At 62.5% G+C, this 13362-nt stretch overlaps 1 protein-coding gene across 38 annotated transcripts in view; it reads left to right on the top strand.

Moving 5' to 3' along the window:
- FBRSL1 (fibrosin like 1) overlaps window positions 1-13362 on the top strand; it is a 92480-nt gene that overhangs the window by 39530 nt on the left and 39588 nt on the right. The gene's annotated exons all lie outside the window — the stretch shown is intronic.

The following is a 13362-nucleotide window of genomic DNA, read 5'->3' as shown; positions in this document are numbered from 1 at the left end:
TGCACAGACCCCAGCGGCGGCTAAGGCTGCCGGGATCCGCGGGACCATGGCCGGGCTGCTTCCTGGGGTCCTACTGGGGGCCTGGGACATTTGGTGTGGGAGGTGCCCGTGGTGTGAGCAGCCGCCTCCAGTGCCCCAACCGGCACCTGCCTCAGCCCGGACAGAGAGGACTGGGTCCAGGTTGGGCACTGCAGGGCAACACCCAGGGAGCCAGCACCCCGTGGCGGGCAGGGGGAAGGAGACCCGTGTGCAGCCTTCATGACAGGTGTGTGCCCGGGGGGTTGCAGGTGTGTGCCCGGGGGGAGTGGGTGTCTGCCCGGGGGAGTGGGTGTCTGCCCGGGGGAGTGGGTGTGTGCCCGGGGGGAGTGGGTGTCTGCCCGGGGGAGTGGGTGTCTGCCCGGGGGAGTGGGTGTGTTTCGGTGTGCCGTGCCTCCCCATGGGTGCACATGGTATGGCGGAGGTCTCCTAGCACATGTGCCTGGACTTACTGTGGGAATGGCCTGGGAGGCCAGGCGCCGACCCCTGCCCCTCAGACCTGGAGGCCCGGCTCCATTTCCCCGACTCCCATCACCGCTGCCCCTTCCCTCCTCATGACTGCGTTTCATTTTCCCTCAAGTGTCAGGAGGGACGTTAATGACATCGTAAAACCCAGAGCTCCATAAAAGCCATTGCTACAGATTGACGGCCTGCTTGGTTCGTGGGAGGGTGGGGGCCTGGACTCCGCCCGCCCCGTCCCTGCAGCCCCCGCCATTTCCAGGCCGGAGAGGCTCCCTCACTAAACCACAGCAGCTTTTCATAGGGTGTGTAATTAACCATCAGTGACCCAGTGTGGCCAGGCCAGAGGGGATGCGGACTGGTGTGGCAGCCCCCCACTGTCTCTGTCCCACAGCTTCTGCTGGTGGCAGAGCAGGAGGCGGTGAGGGGGTGGCATGGGCGGCGCGGCCACAGGCCAGGAGTGGACCCCATGATCCCTGGACCCAGGATCATGGGCAGGAATCGGCCACTTGACTGGGTCACAGCAGGGGCTCAGCTGGGCCCTTTGCACCCTCACCCCAGCTCCCCTGAGGTTGCCCTTTGACCTGAGGGTCTGTGTAAAGCCCTGGGCTCGGCTCTGCCACCCTGGGCTCGGCTCTGCCACCCCGGGTTCTGTCTTTGGCCTCTCACCTGGTTTGGCCCAGAGTCCATGAGCCGTTGACCTGGGGCGGCCGGAGCTCACATCTGGGCAGTGGTTCCTGGAGCATCCGCCCGCCCAAGGGGCCTCTTCCTAGGGCTTTTCTTCCTCCTGTGCTGCGTGGGGTGTCGGCGGGCCTTGGGCGGTCTTGCTGTTGTCGTCTGAGCGCGGGGGGCAGCCCCTCAGGGGTGGCTGTGGTTGTCCTGACAGCCATCGTCATGAGCGTGATGACACTCCCCCACCCTTCTCTGGGCGGTGTACTGGGCAGGCCATCAGCCATATCCTGACAGGCCGGCTCCTGGTGTGCATGTTCGGGGTCAGAGTGTGGAAATGGGCTAAAGCCACCTGGCCCTGGCTGCTGGGAAGCACCTGGACCAAGTGGGGTGCCCTGATGCAGACTCCATGGGCAGGAGGAGGGCTGCGGCCCCTGTGTAGGTGCCAGACTGTGAGTGTCGGTGACATCTCCGAGTGCCGGGCAGGGCTCCTGCCGGCTTACTGTGGGTCAGGGGGAGGGCTGGGTCTTAAGCTCTGGAAGGTGGGCTCTGCCCCCGGTTACTGGTGAGGTGTGCACATGGTCACCTCCTGTGGCCACCCCAGCTGGTCTGAGGCCCCCAGGGCACCTGGGCCTCTCTGTCCTGAGCCACTGGGTGCCCTTCTGCTTCTTAGTCTCCATTCGTTATTCAGGTCTTCTCTCCAGAGCACTCTCTGTGTTTCCTGAGAAAGCCCATCGTTAACTTGCCAGCTGCTTGCAGCTTAACCCCCACAGCCCCGAGGCACAGAAGTGACAGATGGTGGGGTGGGGGGAGGGGGAAGTCAGGGGAGGAGCCGGCCTGCTGCACAGGCATGGGGTTCCCCTCCAAGCCACAGGAGCCCGGGAGGACCCTGAGGGCTGCAGACGGTCCTGTGTGTGTGCCCTGGGCCCCGGCGCACACAGACCTGTGTTTCAGACCCTGGTGCGTACAGGTGGGCCCTGCCATGTGCAGGTGTGCACCCGGGGCCCTGGTCCAGTGTAGCCCTCAGTCGCCCACGCTGTCAGCCTGGGGGCCCCTTGTGTCCAGTGTGTGTGGGGGGGTACAGGGGAGAGCCCAGGCTCCAGGCAGACAGCAGGGAGGTGCCCGGCCTCCTCCGAAGTGCTCTTCCCTGGCACTGAGGACTGGAGGCAGGTGGAGGCCAGTCCACCTTAGGGGCAGAGGACCCAGAACCGGCCCCACAACCCCGGGGGCGGAGGACCCAGAACCAGCCCCACAACCCCAGGGGCGGAGGACCCAGAACCAGCCCCACAGGACACGTGCCCAGGAGCAGGACGGGCAGGACCCAGGAGCAGGCAGAGGGCCTGGCTGAGGGTCTGGATTGTGCTGGAGCCTGGGACCCACTAGTGGGGGTTCGGTACTTCCCTGAGGCCCTCAGACTCCTGGGGTGCTCCCTAGGCTGGGGCTGCCGTATGTGTGTGGGCGTATGTGCATGTGCGTGTGTGTGCATGCACGTGCGCATGTGCCCGTGTGCACCTCGTGTCCGCGGCACCCCCATGTGGTGGGCTGTGTGGGGCTGTGTGTTGCCTTGTCGAGCAGTGTCACGGGTTCCTCTCTGGGCCTCTGCGTGTGTGTGCGCGCGCACGCACCCGCGCGTATGACCTGTGTGTGTGTGCGTGTTGTGCACATGGCGCTGCGTGTTGCAAACTTGGCGTTGTGTGTTGTGAACTTGGCGTGTGTTGTGCACGGGGTGTGTGTTGTGAACTACTTGGCGTGTTGCTCACGTGGCAGTGTGTCGTGCATGTGGCGTTGCGTGTTGTGCATGTGGCGTTGTGTGTTGCTCACGTGTGCACCCCTTGCTGCCTGCCTATCTGTGACTGGGGCCTCCAGCATAATGAGGAGCCACAGCCAGGCCGGCAGCCTCCCATGTTGCTGCGCGGCACGGGCATCCTTCACCTGGTCTGGTTTGATGAGCCGTCCTGAACGTGGTGTGATTGTGTCCATGTCGGCGGCCAGCAAAGCCCCAGCTGTTGCCCATCCTCAGCAGCTGCTGCCCCGAGTGTGTGGTGTGGCCTCCTCGGCCACCGTCAGCACTGTAAGGTCAAGCTGCTTCCACCCGAGGATGTGGTGACTGATGGCAGCGTGGCAGGGGCAGCGTGGCAGGGGCTGGCAGATTCATTAGAATGAGGATCCACAAGAGCCTGCTGGGGTTGGAGCCATTCCTGCCGGCACAGGAGCCTGGCTTGCCCTCCCACACCGGAGCACAGAATGTTCCGGAAGGGCCCGTGGCCAGCAGGGGGCGTACAGGGGCCAGGGTGAGGGGCCAGATGAGCTGCAGGGTAGAGGTAACAGCCCATGGTGAGGCCCAGGCCTCAGGGACCCATCTCACCCTGCACGTGGCATTTAGTTACCAGATCATCCCGTTCTCTAGACAGGGTCGCAGGCCCAGAGAGGCCGATGGGGCCCCCCATGGGCACCCACCTCAGCGACTGGGAGCTGAGACCCTCAGACCTCCCTCACCACTCAGCCCCGCCTGCCCAGGATTGTCCTCCATGCGGCTGCCCAGCCCCTTGTGCCCGCCAAGAAGAGCCACCTGTGTGGCTATGCCCACACACCCTCCTCTGCCCCCAGTAGCGCCCACTTGGCCACAGCCCCCCAGACCCTTCCTGTCCCAATGGCAAGGCCGTCCATCAGGGTCATAGACACCCGCCCTGCACAAACTGAGGTGTGGAGAAATCGGTCCCCTTGCCTCCCCTCTAGCCCGTGTGTGCAGAGCGTGGCCATGGCCAGGGCATGCACGTGGGGAGAAAGATGGGAAAGACCCTGGTAAGGGAAGCCAGGGAGGTGCTGCCCCAGTTGGGGTGTTAAGCACAGCGCAGAAGGGTGAGAAGGGGGGCCAGGTCGGCGGGGCCGGGGACAGGAAGATCTGGAAGTGGATGGGAGGAGGAGCCAGGCCGACTGAAGCAGGTGCAGGTTTGAACAGCGGGGCCGATGGGAGGCTCTGAGGCCACTGAGCAGGGAGCCCACCATGTGCTTGGGGGCAGGCCTGGGACAGGGAGGCTGGAGGTGGGCGGGAGGGGCAGAGACCCAGCCAGGTGGGACACTGCAGATGCCACCAGCCGCCCGGGCCCTGTCGCCCTCGCTCTGTGCCAGGCCCGATACAGGCACTGTCTTTACGAGGCAGGTTTATGACACTCACTACGTGGCTCCTTGGGCCTCTTCTGAGCAGCCATAATTTGTACAAAAGCAATAAAAACACATCAGCCTCTCCCTGGAGTCAGAGAGCCACAGTCTCCTCCCAACCTCGGAGCGTAGGTGGGTCTTTCAGGCTGGCTGCTGTGTGGGGACCGCAGAGGTAGGGGCTGAGCCATGTCCTCACCCGTGGTGGCCACAGCCCGTGCCCATCTGCCCACCCATTTGTTCATCTTCACGCACCCACATCCATGCATTTACCCACCACCTGTCCCCATCTGCCACCCATCTGTCCGTCCATGCCACGGTGATCGTGTGCCCGAGGGCAGTGGCCTCAGCACAGCCTGACTCTGGGCTGGTCTCTGTGACAGGCATGTCACACAGGGTCCCTGCCCTCGGGCAGCTGCCGTTCCAGTGGGGAGAGGAGCCAGTCGGTAAAGAGAGCAGCAGCTGCCAGCTGGGAAGGAAGGTGGGCCGGGGTCGGGGCAGTGTCTCAGAAGGGGCAGGCCAGGGCGTCTGGGTAGGGGCAAGCCTGTGTGTGCGGGACCTGAGACGGGCGGGCGCAGCTGCTGGAGGAAACAGGGAGGGGTGCGGGGGAGCTGGGTCATGGAGGATGGGAGGCTGTGCAGATAGTGCCACTGTTCCCCACCACCCCAGGCTAAGTGACAGAGGGGCTGAGCTACCCAGTGCTGAGAGGGGCAGGGTCCAGGCCGGGCTTGTTCCAGCAGCCCAGGCACCACCACTCAGCTCTGGGAGGTTGGCACGGGGGCAGCAGGGACTTGGGGTCCTGGGAGGTGGCCGTTCTGCCATCCACCCCCACTCGGGGCCTGGCCTCTGTGGGCTGTGGGAGGGCGTGCATTGTCGGGCCCCAGGTGAAGGGAGTGTCTGCGTGTGAGAACACCTTCATCTCCATGGCATATAGATCATCGGACTTCTCCACCTGCGGTATTTGATTGCAAACAGGTGACGTCCATGAAGAGGCCTCACCTCTGTCTGCAGATGCGGAAGCCGAGGCCCAGGCGTCAGCTGCACCTGTCGCACCCTCTGCCAGGGCAGGGTCCAGATGGGGCCAATGGATTTGGTCCCCTCCCTGTCCACCCTTTTCACCTTGCCGCCTCCCTGTGCCCATGCAGGGCTCACTCCCCGCGGCCGGCGTGTGCTCTTTTATCTTCCGTTTCGTGGGTCAGAATTGAGCGAGGCTCAGCCCGGCTGGCTCCTCTGTGCTGCATTGCGCTCACTGGGGTCTCCCGGGGACAGTGGCTGGTGGCTGGGCTGGGTGGAGGGTTCAGGGTGGCTTTGCTTACGTGCCCGGCTTCTGGGCCTCGGTCGCTCAAGGCCCAGGCAGCTGTGGCCACCCCTCCCAGAGCCTCAGCCAGGCTGGCGGCACCATTCCAGCACATTCTGCAGGTCAGAGACCCCCAGCCCAGGCCAGGTTCCAGGGGAGGGGTTGGACCCTGGCCTGGGGGCGCCTCATAAGTGCCGCCCTTCACCTCGCCCACAGCTCCCTGCAGCACTCCCAGGAACGGGGACCACAGCCGTCCGCCAGGCAGGACAGCCCTACGGGGCAGGGAGGTGCCTGACCAAGGAGGGCGGCACAGACAATGAAGGTGGCGGTGCACAGCCCTGCTGGAGAGGGCCAGGCTGGAGTCCAGGGTGTCCGTCAAGCTGAAATCCAATTATGGGAACAGGCTGGGCTGCTGTGACACGGGGGTTAGGAATTAATGTTAACACTGTTTCTGGTTAAGACTTTTTGTGTTGATAAATAATTCATGAGGCAGTTAGCACTTTGAGCCTGACAACACGAGAATATATTAATACGATCGGCTCCAAGAAAGGTCAGCCACGTGCTCGGGGTCAGGGGGCCATCTTTTATTCATTCCCTGACACAGGCTTGTTAATTATTCCGGTCCAGCCAGGACTGTGCTGGGAGGGACGCTAATGAGAAAAAGGAGAGTGGATTTGAGACCCACACTCCGTCCACTGGTGGGGACGTAGAGGGAGAGACGGAAGGAAGCCCCACTGAGGCCTCTGAGGCAGGATGGGGGCTGCAGCCTGGCCCCCTGACAGTGCTGGTTGGGTGTGAAGAGGTGAGCAGAGCTGATCCGCAGGTATGTGGGGCAGTGGCTGCCAGATCCCAGCTCTCACAGCCAGATGAGGAACAGGAGCAAATGCAGCCAGTATCAGAGAGCAGGAGGTGCACGGGAAAGTGAGGCTGAGGCCATGGGTGCCCCAGGCACGCTAGGCCCAGGGGGTGCAGGAACCCCCAGAGAAGCAGCTGGGCAGAGACCCAGAGGGGAGGCTTGTGGGGCCAGGGGTTAGGAGTCCTGCGTGTGTGCACGTGTGTACATGACAGTGTGAGTGCCCGTGTCCATGGTGATGTGAGTACGTGTGTCCATGACAGTGTGAGTGCACGTGTGTCCATGATGCCGTGTGTGAGTGCACGTTACATGATGGTGTGAGTGCACGTGTGTCCATGACAGTGTGAGTGCACATATGTCCATGATGGTGTGAGTGCACATGTGTACATGACTGTGGGTGAGTGCATGTGTACATGGCAGTGCACATGTGTGTACATGTGTGTGGATATGTGTACATGATGTGAGTGCACATGTACATGACAGTGTGTGTGCCATGTGTACATGATGGTGTGAGTGCACGTGTGCATGGTGTGTGTGTGAGTACACGTGTACATGAAGGTGTGTGCCATGTGTACATGATGGTGTGTGTGAGTGCAGGTGTACAAGACAGTGTGTGCCATGTGTGCATGATGGTGTGTGTGAGTGCACATGTACATGACAGTGTGAGTGCATGTGTACATGAAGGTGTGTGTGCCATGTGTATGTGACGGTGTGTGTGAGTGCCCATGTGTATGTGAAAGTGTATTATGTGCCTATGTGTACATATAAGTGTATATGCATGCATAACTGCATGTCAGTGCCCGTGTGTACATAAAAATGTATGTGGCTGTGCACATGTGTGTATGTAATGGTGTCTTTGCACACGTGTATATATGATCGTGTTGTGCATGTGCCTGTGTGGTAATGATCATGGTGAGGCCAGGGGCTCTGGTGGCGTGCCAGGGTCTTCAGGCTGGTGTGGGGTGGGGTGGAGTGGAAGTGGCTGGTGGCCAGCTCTTGTCGCCAGGAACCCCCTTGCTATGTGGAGACAGCTGGAAGGCTAGAGCACAGGGGCCCCAGGTGGCCATGCTCGACAGGACATGAGGGCTGAGGGTTAGGGATGTGCTGCATGGCCACCCTGTCGTGTGGTGGGTGCCCTCTGCTGTGGGTGTGAAGCCCACAGAGCGTGTGGCCAGGGACACGTACTTAATGGGAAGAGTGGCACTCGGGTGGAGAATGGAAAGCTGTTCTGAGTGAGACGGTTCCTGTCCAGTGTGAGTCGGGCCAAGCCTGGAGGTGGCTGTGGTGGGCCCTCTCCGGCCCGCATCCCAGGGCATCACAGCGCGAATGCCAGTCCAGCATGTCCGGTGTGTGAGTCGGGCTGAGCCTGGAGGTGGCTGAGGTGGACGCTTTCCCCATCCGCGTCCCAGGGTGTCACAGAGCAAATGCCAGTCCAGATTTTCCATTTGTGGCAGTCGCGACTTGAGAAAATTAAAGGTGATTTTGTGCATTTTAGAGCATTTAGGTCCAAGGCTCAGGTGGTGCTAAGCAGGTTTCTAGTACTGCAATGTCTGGCGGAATGTTCTGGAATTGCACTGGGGCTGGGCAGTGCTCCCTTGGGGACTGGCCCCAGCACCTAGTGCCCCAATCTTTGTGACAGTTGGGAGCCCCTACGAGGACAGTTTTGTCCCCTCCAAGCACAGCGTGGTTCTGCGGGCAGTGCGGACTTCGGAGCCCAGGCCGCTCACGTGTGTGCCTGCCATGTCTCCAGCTGAGTGGACCCTGTCGACTCTCGGGAACAGGATCCGTGTTCTCAACAGACAAGACCGTGGATCAGCAAGCAGCCGATCGGAGATCCCCCCTGGGTGGGATCAGGGCCCTGAGCAGGGGCTGGCCGCACTCATGTGGAGGGGCAGGGCTGCCACTGCACGGAGAGCTCAGGGGAGGGGCCACAGAGCCCTGAGTGCCAGGAGGAGCCAGACTGGCCGGGACTCGGGGAAGAACGTTGAGGGAACGGGCTCACCCAGATCCCTGGTCAGAGTGAGCTTGGCTGGGCTGAGTCCCTCGGGGCAGGCCTGAGAGGGAGTTAGTTCGATTCATAGGAGGTCCTGAGACGGAAGGGGCCTGGGAGGGTGCGTTCTCCAGCTGTCTCTCCTCCTAACCAGGGCTCCAGCCCCACATTCTTGCTGACGCGTGGCTCACCAGGCCCCTCAGGTGGTCTCCCTTGGCAGCTCTCAGGGAGAGTTCAGAAATGCCTCCGGAGATCCTGGGGCCAGAGGCAGGGGTGCCAGCCCCACAGCCCCACCGCTCCCCTTTCCCATCCCCAGCTGTCTCTTCACGGGCCTGGACTGGAGGTGGAGGGCTGCCCGAGTCCTGCAGGGCCTGAGGCAAGCGCGGTCTGTGCTGGGTGCACTAAGTGGGGGCCTCCAGTGGGCGCCGCAGAGCCCAGAGCTTTCCCTGGTAGTGATGGCCACGGGGCCGCCGCATGGCACAGCCTTTCCTGAGGGCTTGAGCCCCAACCGAAGGCACCGTCACAGGCGGGCGCACAGCCAATGGGGCCTCGGCGCTGTGGGGAGGGTGCCCAGGCAAGTCCAGCTCTGGCGTGTGTGCTCCAGGGTCTCACCTGCGGCTCCTGGAGGCTGTGGCTGTTGGCTGCAGTGACTTGATTGCTTGTTAATTGCCCATTAATTGGGTAATTAGTGCTTTGAAGCCTAAACACTCATAAAAGCTGAATTTGCTGAGTAAGCAAGCATGGCATTTTTCAGGACCCGCCGCCCGATTATTTTGTGTAACCAGGTGCAAGGGTACCTCCACCTCCCAGGACAGTGAGAGGAACTCTGGTGGGCCTCCGTGCGGCAGGGCCCTGAGCAGAGGGTGAGCGTGGCCTCCGAGGCTTCTGCCACAGATTCAGAGCCTGGATTCAGGACTCAGAACCCACCCAGCACCACCCCCAGGCTGCACCCTGGTGGCTCCCATGCACTGTCCCCACCGGGCAGCAGGTGGGTCCATGGCAACTTGCAAGTGAGCCCAGTATGAGCCACATCCCCACACATTGCCCAGCCCCCACCCCTTGGACCCCACGGCAGCTCCTTCCAGGCACCCGCTCTTCCAGTCTCCAGAGAAGAAAGGCCTGGGAGACAGGCGGGAGGCGTCTGTGCCAGGATCAAGGTCAGGGAGGGAAGAGCTGGCTGTCAGGTGGGCCAGGAAGCCCCAGCCCCGTGCTCCGGCCCACCCAGTCCTGCCCTCCAGCCTCATACCCACCCAGTCCAGTCTCCCAGCCCCATTCCCCCACCCACCCAGTTATGCCTTCCAGCCCCACCCACCTAGTCCTGCCCCCCAGCCCTCTCTCAGTTAACCCCAGGTCCCTCCCACCAGGTGCTGCCTTCCCTTGGCCTTGGGCCCCATTCCCTGTGGGTCACCCTGACAGTGTGCCCAGCTGGTCCTGGCCACCTACCCACTCTGGTCCCTGGCACACCTCCGTCTGGCGTGGTGCAGCAGCAGAGCCCAGCCCCACACTGTCTCCTGCACCCAACCCTGCCAGAATGGAGGCCAGACATCCCCTCTCAGTGGGCTCCACACACCCCGTGACTCGCGTACCACACACTGTCCCTGCTGGCCATCCTGTGGGCTTCCAAACCCCCTGCGGTGTATGTGGTGCCTGCTCTGGGCTCACCACATCAGCACCTGGAACCAGGCTCCAGGGCAAGCCCACTGTTCGCTGTACCTGCTGCACCTGGGGGGGGCCACTCCCCGATGTCAGGAGGGCTCCCGGCCTCACACCTATGGCCCCACAAGCCCAGATCCCCAGCTCTTGAGTCCTGGGCTCAGCTCCAGGCCCTTGCTGAGTGACCATGCAGCTGAAGAGAGTGCTTTTCCTCCGAACCTCTACTTCCTCGCCTATGAAATGGGCTGATACTGCTGTGACCCTGGGGGCACAGCCCCACACCACACCCCTACCCCGAGGCACGTCAGGAGCAAATCCACTCAATGGGCCCCACCCATCCCATTCCATGCCAGAACTGTGGGAGGCCAAAGGCACCTCACCTCAAGTGCCAGAGTTGGGCCCTGCGGCTCCAGGCTCCAGTACCCACACCCGTAACCCCCTGCCTACGAGGGGCCAGCAGCCCCCCGGTGGTCACGCACCCCCCTCCCCGGGGATAGCTGCCCGGCTGCGTGGGGTGAGTGCGCATGTGGCCCCCACCCCAGGCAGCCCAGTTCTGCCCGTGGAGGGGAAGGGAAGGGGAGCACGGGCTGAGCCCGCATGGTGGAGGGGTGCGGATTCACGGGACTGAGGCAGCCGAAAGGGGCTGAGATGACCTTTCCAATCATGAGACATTTCACACAGTGTGAAGCTCGACTCGAAACCTTCCCAGCTGCTCCCAGCCCTGGGGGCCACCAGCACCACAGCAGCCCCTGCCCCTTATTTCAGCCAAATCACTTGATTGGAATACATTCCGTATCCCGCCCGAGTATGCAGCCCAAATGAAGGCGAGCCCCTTGGCACTGCCATCTGGGAAGATGGGGTCCCACAGGGCAGGGCATGGGGCCCACAGCCACTCATGCTCCTGCCCCATCCCTTCCAGAGCTGCTCCCCCGACCGCCCCGAGCCATCCATGGAGCTGGAGTTTCCAGGCTGCAGGTTCAGACAGTATAGGTCAAGCAGCTGAGCTGCCATCTGCCCCACAAGGGCCCAGCACAGGCGGCACAGGTGGCCCTTTTCCCCACTCAGTGGCACGCGGCTCCATGGCAGGTCCTGAGGCGCCCACTTGCCACATACAGACATTGGGACACGTGGCAGGACACTGAGGGCAGAAGCCACCAAGGGCAGGATGACCAGATGGTACAGGGGGAGGTCGGGAACTGGCACACGCAGGATCCACCATGGCACACGTGCACACAGCAGATGCTCATGGCCCCGGGTACCTGGGTGTACACACACGGCTTAACAGGGCCCCATGGAGGACACGTGTGCACACTTGGGCCGCACGCGCTCAGCCAGGTGGGGCTTCTGCACCGGCATTCCCAGCAGCTTGGCCTCTCACTCCACGCTCAGGCCAGGCCTTTCCACTCCGTCCCGCCCACGCCTTGCCACCGTTCGAGGCACCTCGGGTCGGTGCAGGCGCCCATGTTGTGGGGGCATTTTTTCTGCTGGTGAGGAGGGGTCAGGGCCCCCTGCCCCAGGTAGTTGCGTTCAGGAACCTTCATGCAGTACCTCGGGGCAGAAACCCGGCCCTCACTGGCCCGGCCGGAGCAGCCCTGGCCCTGCCTCAGCCTCTCTCCCACCCACTGGGCCCAGGCAGCTCGCCTGGATGGGAAGCTGGGGAGGTGGAAGCAGAGGCTGGCAGTGTTTCCAGTACCTTCCTCCAGTGCACGGCCCAGACCCTCCCCAGGACAGCCCCTTGGCCCCTCTGTCTCCTGTCTCCTCCCCATCCTGCCTGGTCGGGGTCCAGACACCAAGGGACCCCTGGGAGCGGCGACCTCAACGCAGGGTCCCTGCTCATGAATTTTTCATGCCTTTGTTTGAGCAGTGGGATCAGACGGCCCCTGAGTGCAGCGAAGCCGTAATTAACGCTTGTGCTGAGAAGGGAAGGCGTCCTTTGCTGCTTAATAGCCGTGCTGATTGGTGTCTCCCCGTGTGCAGGGCTGACAGGCAGCCCCAACCCCAGCCCGTAGCCACCCAGGGTCTGGAAGGCGTGCAGGGAGGCCTGGGTGATGGGGGACAAGCTCCCTCCAGGCTCTTCGGTTAGCAACAGTGCACTGCCAACTGGCAGGGCCCGTGCCCGGCTGTGGGGTGGGCTCAGATGCCTCTGAGGGATGGGGGAGGGGGAGGGGTTGGTGGCAGTGGTGGTGACAGTGACAGTGAAGATGAGGCTGATGGCAGCTCCCATTTATGAAGCCTGGACGCCAATGGCTGCTGTCCCGAGCCTGCCACGCATGTTGCCTCCTCCAACTCAGAAGCCCCACGAAGGTGCCACTGTCTCTGCAGATGAGGAAACCGAGGCTTGGAGAAGTGAAGAGGCCTCTGCCACAGTGTCCAGTGTCCATGAAGCAGTGGGGCCAGGACCGGCCCAGACCGGGCTCCAGGGTGCACGTTAACTCTGGGCTGTGCCCAGCATTTGACACCCTAGGGCTGGGGCCCAGAAGCTGGGGGAGGTGTCAGGAGCCCACAGGGAGCTGGCATGCGGGGATGCAGTTTCCTGTTTTCAGCAGGAAGCAGCCGTTGGTGCTCATGAGAAGTCTCCAGGTGTTCAAATGTTGGCAGCCAATTTTTAAAAAACAAATCAGGCCAAACCAAACCAGTTCGTGGCTTTAAAAGCCACGTCTCAAGGCCATTGTCCACCTACGGGTGAGGGTCTGGGAAGGCCGCTAATTAAAAGCCATGTCTCGAGGCTGTTGTCCACCCACGGGTGAGGGTCTGAGAAGGCCGCTAATGGAGCCTGGAGGTGCTAGGCATCCCCACCTCACAGCCACATCTGTGAATATGATGACACGCAGTAGCCCCTGGGGTGGTCGGGGAACCCACTGTCATGGAGGAAGAAACAGGTGCCGGAGCTTCCGAGTCCCACCACAGCTCTCACACCCAGCTCGGGATGGAGGTGGGGCACATAGAGCTGCCCAGGGCGTGGGGGAGCTGAGCTGTGGGCTTAGGGTGGGGAGCCCTGGCTCACGCCTGGCCTCTGACCCTCGCTGCTGAGTGGTCTGGAACCCCTGGCAGGTGCCTCCCTCTGGCCACCCCACACCTTAGGCATGAGGGCCAGAGCCCTGGGCAGGAGGAAGGAAGGGAGCCCAGTGTTTCGGAGGCAGAGGCTGTCCCCATGGCCACCCACCAGAATCACCTGACTGCTACTTCCCATCCCAGGCACCCAGGTTTAAATAGTCTAGGGGCCCCGGGCCTTGGCGCGGTTTAAAACCG

The sequence above is a fragment of the Trachypithecus francoisi genome, unplaced genomic scaffold, assembly GCF_009764315.1.
Source record: "Trachypithecus francoisi isolate TF-2019V2 unplaced genomic scaffold, Tfra_2.0 Lachesis_group11, whole genome shotgun sequence".
Classification (NCBI taxonomy): Eukaryota; Metazoa; Chordata; class Mammalia; order Primates; family Cercopithecidae; genus Trachypithecus; species Trachypithecus francoisi.
Note: the sequence above shows the minus strand (reverse complement) of the source record. Positions and strands in the feature narration are given on the sequence as shown.